Consider the following 13,034-nt stretch of genomic DNA (forward strand, 5'->3'; position numbering starts at 1 on the left):
GGTTCTTAGTGAAGTAAAATAATATATGTATGAACTCATTTTGCTTCTTTAAAAACATTTTTTTCTGGGCCTATGTTTCAATGTAAATTTTAAGAAATAACATTGTCTTATTTTATTATACTTTGTTTCATTTTTGTTGTCTTTCTAAAATTTTTGAAGGTGGAGATCATGTTTGAAGTAAGATTTTCCTTGCCCAGAAGTCATTTCTTTAAACCTCAGCCCTTCCAAATATAGTTACAAACCAGGAAATTAAAAAGGCTTCTGAGCAGTCAAAATAGATGTCATGATGACCATTCTCTTATCTATCCACCCACCTTCCCGTCTACTATAGTTGTAAGACTTCTTGGGCTCACATTTCTACTTTAATGCTAATGAGATTGTAGCCTTGGACAAATTGCTTCAATTTTCTTATTATTAAAGTAAAAATATTAGAAGAGAATGCATCATAGGTTGGTTGTGAGTATTCAGTGAGATAGTACCTGTTCATAGAAAGTGCTTGTCATGGAGTGTTTACATTTTAAATGTTAGCTTTTGCAATTCATTTCTTGATCAACAATAGTGCTGAAAATGTGCCCTACACTGTGTTTAGTGTTGGGGATATAATGGTAAATAAGGGAGACCCTGTGTCTTCTTTCATAGAGCTTTCTGGGAGAATCTGAGAAGGCCTTATCCCATAGTATGATCCTGAGAGGAGAACCACAATGATAAGGGAGTGTTCCAGATAAGGAAAGATACCTAATCCTGAAAACAAACTTCCTGGAGAGGTGATATAGGCTGGGCAAAGGCCTGGGATATCATCTGTACATCTTCCATTACTAGCTCTCTGATCTTAGGCAAGTTAACTTCTCAGTGTGTCTCTTTGGTAAACTAGGAATTTCAGTAGCTATTGTGATGACTAGTAAATGAGATCTGAAAGATTTGTGCATAGGGCCTTAAAATATTAAGTGCTTAAGTGCTGAATACAGATTAGCAATGCTCATTACTAATTATTATTATTAAACTAAGAAAAAGGCAGAATGAGATTTGCTTAGCTGAATAGGATGTAAAGAGATGGGCAGGAAAGGGCCTTCTATGCAGAAAAAAACTTCAAATATAAATGTGGAGGGTGAGGTATGGAGTGCAGAATGTGGAAAATTTGTAGAACCGAGAGTAGTTTGAGATTGGAGGCATTGCTGGGGAGTTGGCAGAGATGCAACTGGAGAGGTTGAGGTAGGGCCAAATCATGAAGGGCTTTGCCATAGAGTCACGAAGAGTTTAAAGCAAGAAAGGATGATGTGATTAGACATTCAGTTGCACCACAGTGTAGATAATGGGTTGGATAGAGATAGAGGAGACTAGATTCCTCCTCAAGGGACAAGAAAAGGTAGGGAAGCACAACAAAAGGGCAAAATGACAACAAAGGCATTGGCATCCTAAGGGAGAATTTTTATCTCTGGAGAATTGACCTTTGAGAGAAAGCAAATTTATCTTCTTCACTCTGTGCTATTACATCATAAAGTATACATTATCTACTCCCTAAAAGGAGTATAATGAATGATTGAATATGTCAATGTGTGAGCAGGTTGTGTGACAAAGGAAAAAGGGATTTAAAAGGTTATTCCTAGGATTTTGGTTTAGAATATAGGGTGTGTTATGTCTTTCATTTTGATACCTAGTTCTGGAGGAGCTAGGTATAAGGGCTGAAGGGGAAGTGGTGAATTCACTTTAGTACAAGGAGAATTTGAGGTTCCTATTGTTTGAGAGGCAATTGGATATATGGAACTGAAGTTCAGAAAGGAAAGGTAGACGTTGTTACTTGGATTTAGGGGAGCCATCAGGACGTCATGGTAGAATGATGAAAGAGTGACAATAGGAAGAAGACTAGAACAGGACATTGAGGATTACTGCCTGGACAGAGGAAAAGTATTTTAAAAACTTTAGATATGCTCCTGCAAAGCCCCACATCTAGTATATTGCAAATTCTGTTGGAATTGCCTTCAAAATCTAAATGGGAGTGAATAACATTTTTCCTCTTTTCACTAGCTTCACCATGATTTCTCCCCAAACCATCTTCCATATTTTCTCCTTTTGCTGTGTATAGTCTGTTCTCCCACATAGCAGTTTGGGTGATCCTTTTAAAATGCCAAAAGATATTATTCCTTGATCAGCATTCTCCCTGTGTCTTCCATCTCACTCAGTATAAAATCCTAAGTCCTTAGTCTGGTCTACCAAGCCCGACATGACTGTAATATAAATGTCAGGTTATTAGAGAGATCCTCCCTAACACTTCATTATTTTTCATTGTCTTACTTTTTTTTTTTTGTAGCACTTCTCACATGATATTTTATATCTTATTTGTCTAAACAAAGTATACGCTTTGTGAAAGCAGGAACTTTTTGTTTGCCTTTAATTTCCCAATGCTCTAGAATAGTACTAACACTACAGTGGCCCCAATTAATGTTTGTTGAATAAATGTAAATGAGTGACAAAGTCGAATCAAGTCACTTTCCTGCTTAAATTTTTTATTTTTTTTATTCCCCCCATCACATTTATTATTGTACACTTGTTCTTTTGCTATTGTGCTTGAGTTCACATCCATAGCAGCCAGAATGATCTTTTAAAGTATGTATTAGATTATCATTCTCCTTTTTAAAATTATTTGGTAGAATAAATACTCCAAATAAGAGAACATTTAAGGTGGTGAATAAAACATCAGATATAGATCACGTTTCTCCCATAGCCTACAAAGCTCTTCATGGTCTGGCACCTGGCTTCTTGAAGCGAATTTCATGGCATCTTCCCTCTTGCCCACTAAGTTTCAGCTTCATTGGCCTCATTCCAGTTCCTCTGACATGCCAAGCCTTTTTCATTTCAGGGCCTCCATAGATACTGTTTTTTATTATTCATATGTGCATACAAGGCTTGGTTCATTTCTCCCCCCTGCCCCCACTCCCTCCCTTACCACCCACTCCGCCTCCTCCCTCTCCCCGCCACCTCCTCAATACCCAGCAGAAACTATTTTGCCCTTATTTCTAATTTTGTTGTAGAGAGAGTATAAGCAATAACAGGAAGGGACAAGGGTTTTGCTGGTTGAGATAAGGATGGCTATACAGGGCATTGACTCACATTGATTTCCTGTGCGTGGGTGTTACCTTCTAGGTTAATTCTTTTTGATCTAACCTTTTCTCTAGTACTTGGTCCCCTTTTCCTATTGGCCTCAGTTGCTTTTAAGGTATCTGCTTTAGTTTCTCTGCGTTAGGGGACAACAAATGCTAGCTAGGTTTTTAGGTGTCTTACCTATCCTCACTCCTCCCTTGTGTGCTCTCGCTTTTATCATGTGCTCATAGTCTAATCCCATTTTTTTTTTCATTTTTCTTTTATTATTCATATGTGCATACAAGGCTTGGTTCATTTCTCTCCCCTGCCCCCACCCCCTCCCTTACACCCACTCCGCCCCCTCCCTCTCCCCCCCACTCAATACCCAGCAGAAACTATTTTGCCTTATTTCTAATTTTGTTGTACAGAGAGTATAAGCCATAATAGGAAGGAACAAGGGTTTTTGCTGGTTGAGATAAGGATAGCTATACAGGGCATTGACTCACAGTGATTTCCTGTGCGTGTGTGTTACCTTCTAGGTTAATTCTTTTTGATCTAACCTTTTCTCTAGTACCTGTTCCCCTTTTCCTATTGGCCTCAGTTGCTTTAAGGTATCTGCTTTAGTTTCTCTGCGTTAAGGGCAACAAATGCTAGCTAGTTATTTAGGTGCCTTACCTATCCTCACCCCTTCCTTGTGTGCTCTCGCCTTTATCATGTGCTCATAGTCCAATCCCCTTGTTGTGTTTGCCCTTGATCTAATGTCCACATATGAGGGAGAACATACGATTTTTGGTCTTTTGTGCCAGGCTAACCTCACTCAGAATGATGTTCTCCAATTCCATCCATTTAGCAGTGAATGATAACATTTCGTTCTTTTTCATGGCTGCATAAAATTCCATTGTGTATAGATACCACATTTTCTTAATCCATTCGTCAGTGCTGGGGCATCTTGGCTGTTTCCATAACTTGGCTATTGTGAATAGTGCCGCAATAAACATGGGTGTGCAGGTGCCTCTGGAGTAACCTGTGTCACAGTCTTTTGGGTATATCCCCAAGAGTGGTATTGCTGGATCAAATGGTAGAGGGAGATGTCTAGCTTTTTAAGTAGCCTCCACATTTTTTTCCAGAGTGGTTGTACTAGTCTACATTCCCACCAACAGTGTAAGAGGGTTCCTTTTTCCCCGCATCCTCGCCAACACCTGTTGTTGGTGGTGTTGCTGATGATGGCTATTCTAACAGGGGTGAGGTGGAATCTTAGTGTGGTTTTAATTTGCATTTCCTTTATTGTTAGAGATGGTGAGCATTTTTTCATGTGTTTTTTGGCCATTTGAATTTCTTCTTTTGAGAAAGTTCTGTTTAGTTCACTTGCCCATTTCTTTATTGGTTCATTAGTTTTGGGAGAATTTAGTTTTTTAAGTTCCCTATATATTCTGGTTATCAGGCCTTTGTCTGATGTATAGTTGGCAGATATTTTCTCCCACTCTGTGGGTGTTCTTTTCAGTTTAGAGACCACTTCTTTTGATGAACAGAAGCTTTTTAGTTTATGAGGTCTCATTTATCTATGCTATCTCTTAGTTGCTGTGCTGCTGGGGTTTCATTGAGAAAGTTCTTACCTATACCTACTAACTCCAGAGTATTTCCTACTCTTTCCTGTATCAACTTAAGAGTTTGTGGTCTGATATTAAGATCCTTGATCCATTTTGAGTTAATATTGGTATAGGGTGATATACATGGATCTAGTTTCAGTTTTTTGCAGACTGCTAACCAGTTTTCCCAGCAGTTTTTGTTGAAGAGGCTGCTATTTCTCCATCGTATATTTTTAGCTCCTTAGTCAAAGACAAGTTGGTTATAGTTGTGTGGCTTCATATCTGGGTCCTCTATTCTGTTCCACTGGTCTTCATGTCTGTTCTTGTGCCAGTACCATGCTGTTTTTATTGTTATTGCTTTGTAATATAGTTTGAAGTCAGGTATTGTGATACCTCCTGCATTGTTCTTTTGACTGAGTATTGCCTTGGCTATTCGTGGCCTCTTGTGTTTCCATATAAATTTAACAGTAGATTTTTCAATCTCTTTAATGAATGTCATTGGAATTTTGATGGGAATTGCATTAAACATGTAGATTACTTTTGGGAGAGATACTGTTTTCTTACCTCTTTTTTTTCCCTGAGTCAGAAATTTGCAATGTTCCAGGCTGGCCTGGAAGTTTGGATACTCCTACCTCAGCCTCCAGAATGCTGGAATTATAGAAGGTGCCACTATGCCTGGTTCAAATTCTTTTTTTTGGTGGTAGTACTGGGATTTGAACTCAGGACTTCATGCTTGCTGTGCAGGCATTCTACCACTTGAGCTACTCCACCAGCCCCTCAAACTTTCTTTTTTAACTTGCTGACTTATCTTCTATATACTCTTTGTTTGAATAATGTCCAAATAATGTTTGATGAATTTCTAGGCACAAGGGATATAAAAAATAAGACTGGCCTTGCTATACAAGTTTTGGTAAGTAGGCAAGTGAGTAGATGAGAATAGTAATAGTAATTTTCAAATAACAAGGGAGATACTTTGAAGAAGGATGGGTAAGCTTACTGTCATGCAGTCATTTTAGCCTTTTATATTAGCTTAACTTTCTTCTCTTTCTCCAGAATATAATTTAATTGTTTTTGCATTAACAAAAAATTTAAAATACTATAAATGCTCAGTGTTATAATAAGTGCTATACACAGGGTTCTCTGGGTACAAAGTTGCTTGTAACAGGTGGTTGCATCTGATCTGTGGTTCTAAAGGCAAGATACATATTAATTGGGGGGGCGGTGAGGGAAGGTAAGTAAAAATGCTGGAGGCAGAGTTAATGGTTTTAGTCCTTGGTTGTATTATACTATTCGTTGAATACTTAATATATACTTCTACATTCTGTGATAATTCATCAAGGTGTATATTTTTGGTGTGTACACTTTTTTTCTTGCATGCTGTACTTAGTAGAAAATTAAATATAAAATTTAAAAATTACAAAATAAGTTATGCCTGGATTGAATTCCAGATCTATTGTGTCAAGAAACTCCTGCTATCAAGTGATTCTGGTACTTAGCTATGGTGAAACTTACATGATTGGAAATTGCAATTCAGATCCACCTAACTAGTAGAGAGACTTAGACTAGAGAGATAGGAAGGCAAGGTCATGTATTCAAATGAATACATAGATTAGAGTTTGGTTACTATCTCCTGAGAGGCCTGAACTTGATGCATACATGGGGTAGGCAGTGAACCCAAATCTCTTAGTGCAGTTTCAGTATGTTACTTTGAGTAAGTGGGGGCCTTCTTCTACATGTGAGCTAAGCCCTTTTCTGTGGGTACCACCTATCATAGGCTACTGGGGAAGAATGACCTGGCAGCCCAGAAACCTGAGATGCCGGAAGCTGCCATTTTTGGCCAAGATTGTGTAGCACCAAAATGTTTGGATTTTAAGTTGAATCCTTGGAAAAGTGTTTTGTGCTCTGAATTTATTTTGTAGTAGCTTTATTGAGGAATGATAGACTATAAATGTTCAAGCTGTATAACTCAATGTTTTCATATGTGTATACAACGTGCAAACATCCTAACTATCAAGAATATGAACACACTCGTCTCCCCGGGTTTTCCTTGGGCTGTTTTTCTTTTTGCGGTATTGGGCCTATACCTTAAGCCACTCCACCAGCCCTATTTTGTGTTTGGTATTTTTGAGATAGGACTTCACGGACTGTTTGCCTGGGCTGGCTTTGAACTGCAACCCTTCTGATCTTTGCCTACTGAGTAGCTGGGATTACAGGCATGAACCACGGGTTCCCAGCCCTGCTGCTGTTTTGTTGCCATACTGGAGAGCAAATTCAGGATCTGGCAACCACTGATCTTTCTGTCACTACAGGTACCTTTGTGTATTTGTAGAGATGATCTTACTTAGTTTTCCAGCCTGTGAATTGCATTGAACCAACCAACCTTATGTATATGTAAATCAGTCTTACATTTGGTCATGATGTATTATCTTTTTTTTTTTTTTTTTGTGGTACTAGTGTTTGAACTCTGGGCCTCATGCTTGCTAGGCAAGCACTCTACCACTTGAGCCACTATGTCAGCCCCTGCTTTTTTTTTTCACGTGTGTGTGTATAATTGTTTCACACATACACCATACAGGCCAGATAAATAAACAGCAACTTCATAGACAAAAAAAGGAAAAAAAAAGAAACCTTTTATTTTTGGTCTTTTTTACCATCTCATACAAGCCAACTACTTATAGTACAGCTGAGTACATACACAAAAATAGTTAGGAATGCTCAGAACAAGATGTTTTGATTTTGGTTTTGCTCTTTTTCACAGATTTTTTCTTTTCTCCTTTGAGATCATAATGAACATGTTCACACCACAAGTAGGACAGAGAACACTCCTGAAGGCTGAGTTGGTCATCCAAGATCATTAAAGATGGCTGACCCCTAATGACATGTACAAAAACATAAAATGTAAATAAAAAATACAAACATTTTCCTTTTAAAAGTACTTTTCAGAAAAAAAGCAGGGCCTTGGAAGTTTTGGTTTTCTCCTCCCTGTTGCAAATTCATGATGTGGTTTTGGTGTGGTGGGGAGACTGGGTGACACTGCCTGCAGTGGGCAGGCCTTTTTTACTCCAAGGTAACCACGTTTAGATTCTGAGACAGGAAGTGGAGGGTGGATGGGTCACTTAGGCCTCCTTTTAGTTTAACTTTTCCTTTGTCGCTGTCTAGCCATCCTCATCAGTATTTTGCTTCTTGGTGTCATCATCATCATTCTTATCATCATCTTCAGCCTCCTCGTCTTTGCCTCCATCCTCTTCCTCACCATCACCTTCTTTCTCTTCTTCATCTATCTCATTGCCAGCCTCTTGCTCTCCATTTTCCTCATCAGCATTCCCAGTGGGAATTTTCTGTCTCCTCCATAACTTCCTTCTTCTCCTTTAAGTCCTTAGTGATGATCTTGCAGCTGGTGTCCACAGCCACATCTGACATGGGGGTACACTGGGTTAGGAGGGACCTGGGAACAAAGCAAACAAAGATGGCTCTTTAGAGCAGCCAGTGTGTTGGGTATTTTTGAGATAGGGTGTTCCAAACTATTTGCTCTGGCTGGCTTCAAACTGAGATTCTTCTCATCTCTGCCTCCTGAGTAACTAGCATTACAGATGTGAGCCATTGGTGCCCTACAGTTATCTTTTGATATATGGTTGGATTTGGTTGGTCAAAATTTGCTTAGAGTTTTGTATCTGTGTTTTATTTTTCTTGTAATGTCTGTGTCTGATTTTAGAACCAGAGTAATGATGGTTTATAGAATGATTTGGAAAGTATTCAGTTTTTTTTTTTTGGAAGAGTTTGATAGAATTGGTGTCTATTCATTAAACGTAAACTAATTACTATAGTCATAATTTACTAATTACCATTAGCCTGAAGTTTGTTAATCTGTTTTTAATTATAACTTCAGAATTTCTCCCTGGTGTGTTGGAGATTGAATTCATACGGGCTAGGTAAATGCTGTACACTGAGCTAACTTCAGTTTCTTTTTTTTTTTTAAATTTTTATTTTTTTATTATTCATATGTGCATACAAATGCTTGGGTCATTTCTCCCCCCTGCCTCCACCCCCTCCCTTACCACCCACTCTGCCCCCTCCCTCTCTCCCCACCCCCTCGCTACACGGCAGAAACTATTTTGCCCTTATCTCTAATTTTGTTGAAGAGAAAGTATAAGCAATAATAGGAAGGAACAAGGGTTTTTGCCAGTTGAGATAAGGATAGGTATACAGGGAGTTGACTCACATTGATTTCCTGTGCATGTGTGTTACCTTCTAGGTTAATTCTTTTTGATCTAACCTTTTCTCTAGTTCCTGGTCCCCTTCTCCTATTGGCCTCAGTTGCTTTTAAGGTATCTGCTTTAGTTTCTCTGCGATGAGGGCAACAAATGCCATCTAATTTTTTAGGTGTCTTACCTATCCTCATATCTCCCTTGTGTGCACTCACTTTTATCTTGTGATCAAACTAACTTCAGTTTCTTATGGGATGTTTAAGGTATCCATTTCTCAATGGTGAATTTTGGGAGGCTGTAGTTTTTTGAAGAATTTGTCCATTTCATTTAAATTGTTGGATTTATTGTCATGAAGGTATTGGTAATATATATATATATTTTTTTTAACGTTGAGATAAAGAACTGGAAGTATGGCTCAGTAGTAGAGCACTTGCCTAACATTTGTGAGGTTGTTGGTTTGATCTCCAGCACTGCAAAAACACAGAAGACGATTGAAGTATATACATATAAAATTTACCCTTCTAAAGTATACAATTCAGTGATTTTTCATATATTTACAAAGTTGTGCAACAACACCAGTACCTAATTACACAACACTTTCATTACTCTATAGAAATCCCATAGCCATAGCATTTACTTTCCCACCATCTCCTCCCTCTCAGAGTCTCTACATCTACTCAATTCCTTTATGTTTCTATAGTTTTTCCTATATGGACATTTCATATACATGAGTTCATATATGGACTTTTGTGTTTGGCATCTTGCAATTTGATACTGTTTTTAAGGTCCATCTACTGTGTAGCATATATTAATACCTCATTCCTTTCTATGGCCGAGTGGTATTCCATTATATTGATATACCTTGTTTTGTCAGCAGGTGATACACATTTGGGTTGTTTCCACTTTATGACTGCTACAAATAATGCTCCACTGCATTTTCTAATGGCTGTCGGAAGATAGCATCAGGGTTTTTTTTTTTTTTTTTCCTTTTTTTGGCCCCTTTGTGAGTCTCCAGATCTGTTAAGAATCAAACTTAATGTACTTCTAAGGTCTGAATTGGAATTATTTCTGAATCTAGAATCAGGCAGCACTTTATTCCATAAAATAGAATTTTTTACTATGTTGAATTAATGGAACCACAAAAGGCTTTATTTTATTTTTTGGTGGTTTGATCTCAGGGCTTCACACTTGTGAGGCAGGTACTCTACCACTTGAGCCACACATACAGCTCTTTTTTCTCTGTTTACTTTTTGGAGCTAGGGTATCGCTTTTTGCTCAGACTGGCCTGAATTGCAATCCTCCTGTTTTAAGCTTCCTGCCCGACCTGGGATGACAGGCATGTGACATTATGCCCAGATTTTTTTCCTTTGAGAGATGGAATTTCACAACTGGGCTGGCCGGAAAGGGATCCTCAGATCTCAGCCTCCTGATTAGCTTGAGATTAATGGGCATGTGCCTCTGTGTCTAGCAATTGATTGAGATGAAGTCTTTTGAACTCTCTACATGGGCTGGCCTAGAACCGAGGTCCTCCTCATGTCAGCCTCCCAAGTAGCTAGGATTACAGGTGTGAGCCATTGTGTCTGGCCTCTTCGGACATTTCTCTTTCTTGTACTGTGTTTTCCAGTGTCTGAAAATCATTTTCATACATTTTGCTCAGGTTTTAGTTGTTTCAGGTGGAAGTATAAATCTCACTCCTGCTACTGTCTTGGCTAAAAGTTGAAGTTCTTTAGGGAGAGTTTTAGATAGAAGAGTAATATAGTCAGGTATATATTTTATGTCACTTTGTAGACGATGCATTTTCAAGTGAGAAGATGTAAAGTGGAGGGAATAATTAGAAGGCAGTTGGCTTTGTTCAAATGATAGATCTAAGCAAGGTGGAGGGCAAGGTGGTGAACAATTTGAGAAATATTTAGCGGGAAGGTGGTGCAGGGTTTCTGAAAGTATGGATGGTGACTTGTTTACAGCTGAATCACCGGTGGTATTTGATGGAATGAAGAATCTGAATTTCTAAGGATGAAGTTTAGAAATATGCACTTTAATATATACTTAGGTTGATGCTTATGTACAGTATAAATTTTTAGAAGAAACTGGTGGTCATTATTCTTGAGCAGCAAGGAATGACCTTAAGTGCTTAATTAAAATGAAGATTTACATATTTATGGACAGACTTGCTAAAACTGAGTTTCTGGGATGATTGGGTCCAGGAATTTTTTACCACATTAAAGTTGTCCCCCTTCCTCCCTTTTACCCTCCTCCTGCTGGAGATTGAAATCAGGGCTTCCTGATTGGTAGGCAAGTGCTCTACCACTTGAGCATTTGTCCTAGTCTTCTTAGCACATTAAAGATTGATGACAAATATGCAGAAGTACCTCACAGACATGATTTCTTTCTTCTGAACTTCACAACCCTCTGAGAATGTAGGCAGGTATTATGTTTTCCATTTTACAGATGAAGAAATACAGTGAAGGTGGGCATAGTGGCTTGTGATGTTAATTGTGGACAGAACTGTCTCCTGCCACCAGACCTGGTACTCTTCTGCTGTGGTTCTGAACAATTTAGGGAGCCAGAAAAATCTGCTCTGTGGTCTCTTTGTACCAAAGAAAACTTCAGTTAAGCTTTTTCTAACAAGTAACTGTTAAAGATTGTCTAGGAAAGGTGTTTTTGTCTTGGACCATTATCTTAGTGCTTTTTACAACTGACTGAAAGTTTCTGAGGTCTCTTAAAATCAGTATAGTGTACATATTTAGTATTTTTCACTAATAACTAAAGAATCAGTTTCTAAATATGAATCTGTAGTGTAACCTTGCTTTTGAATTTTTGCAAGCTTATAAAAGTAGTAAGTTGTAGTATCTTATAATTTAGGTTGGACTTTACAGTTTTATTTTTATAGTATATTCTGTGGCTTATCCCATTGCTTTGAGACTAGACTTGACAGTATTTTCTGCAGAGATTTCTGTAGTCTTTTGAAGGGCTTTCATATGTGCCATGAATTTGAGATCCTATAATCTAGTTAACACAGTAGTACCAGTGTTAGACTGTAAGTAGTAGAAAAAGTAATTCTTCTCAGTGAAGATTGGTTTTTAGATTTGCTATTGAATGCTTGAATAGTCAGTGAATTTTGGTATGTGAAAACAAGCAAAGCTGTGTAGTAAGGGGTAAATAAAATAAGGCTTCAGGAATAGGACTTAGCTTGCTTTCTGTTTTGTATGGTTTTTAAAATAACTAAGTTTTTAAAATCTCTAGTACTGTTACTATGAACAAATTATTACAATTTGTTATAATTCAAACTATGCTCCAGAGAGCATGTAGCTTTTTTTTGGAATGCTTAAGTTTGAAAAGTATAGTGAACAGTATGAGGCAGACAATATAATACTAGTTTAAATTTTTCTATTTATTACAAGGAAAGTCATACAGTCATTAAATTTAGGCAACTTAGATTTCAGTTAATTTCTTTATGGTGTTACTTAGTTCTTTTTTTAAAAAAACATTTCATAGCGAATGAGTAGAGAATTGTTTGTATAAGATGTCAGTGTTTCTTTTTTTTTTTCTTTTATTATTCATATGTGCATACAAGGCTTGGGTTATTTCTCCCCCCTGCCCCCACCCCCTCCCTTACCACCCACTCCACCCCCTCCCTCTCCCCCCCACCCTCTCAATACCCAGCAGAAACTATTTTGCCCTTATTTCTAATTTTGTTGTAGAGAGAGTATAAGCTATAATAGGAAGGAACAAGGGTTTTTGCTGGTTGAGATAAGGATAGCTATACAGGGAGTTGATTCACATTAATTTCCTGTGGGTGTGTGTTACCTTCTAGGTTAATTCTTTTTGATCTCACCTTTTCTCTAGTTCCTGGTCCCCTTCTCCTGTTGGCCTCAGTTGCTTTTAAGGTATCTGCTTTAGTTTCTCTGCGTTAAGGGCAACAAATGCTAGCTAGTTTTTTAGGTGTCTTACCTATCCTCATCCCTCCCTTGTGTGCTCTCGCCTTTATCATGTGCTCAAAGTCCAATCCCATTGTTGTGTTTGCCCTTGATCTAATGTCCACATATGAGGGAGAACATATGATTTTTGGTCTTTTGGGCCAAACACTTGCTCATGAACCTTTTCACTGAAAATCTGAAGATTGACAACTCTATTTTTATTTTTATTTTGTTGTTGTTTGTTTTTTGAG

General features: G+C 38.0%; 1 protein-coding gene across 11 annotated transcripts in view; it reads left to right on the plus strand.

Moving 5' to 3' along the window:
- The window catches only part of Zzz3 (zinc finger ZZ-type containing 3), a 110,322-nt gene that overhangs the window by 28,250 nt on the left and 69,038 nt on the right, over positions 1-13,034 (plus strand). The window lies entirely within an intron of this gene.

Source organism: Castor canadensis, chromosome 7, assembly GCF_047511655.1.
Source record: "Castor canadensis chromosome 7, mCasCan1.hap1v2, whole genome shotgun sequence".
Classification (NCBI taxonomy): domain Eukaryota; kingdom Metazoa; phylum Chordata; class Mammalia; order Rodentia; family Castoridae; genus Castor; species Castor canadensis.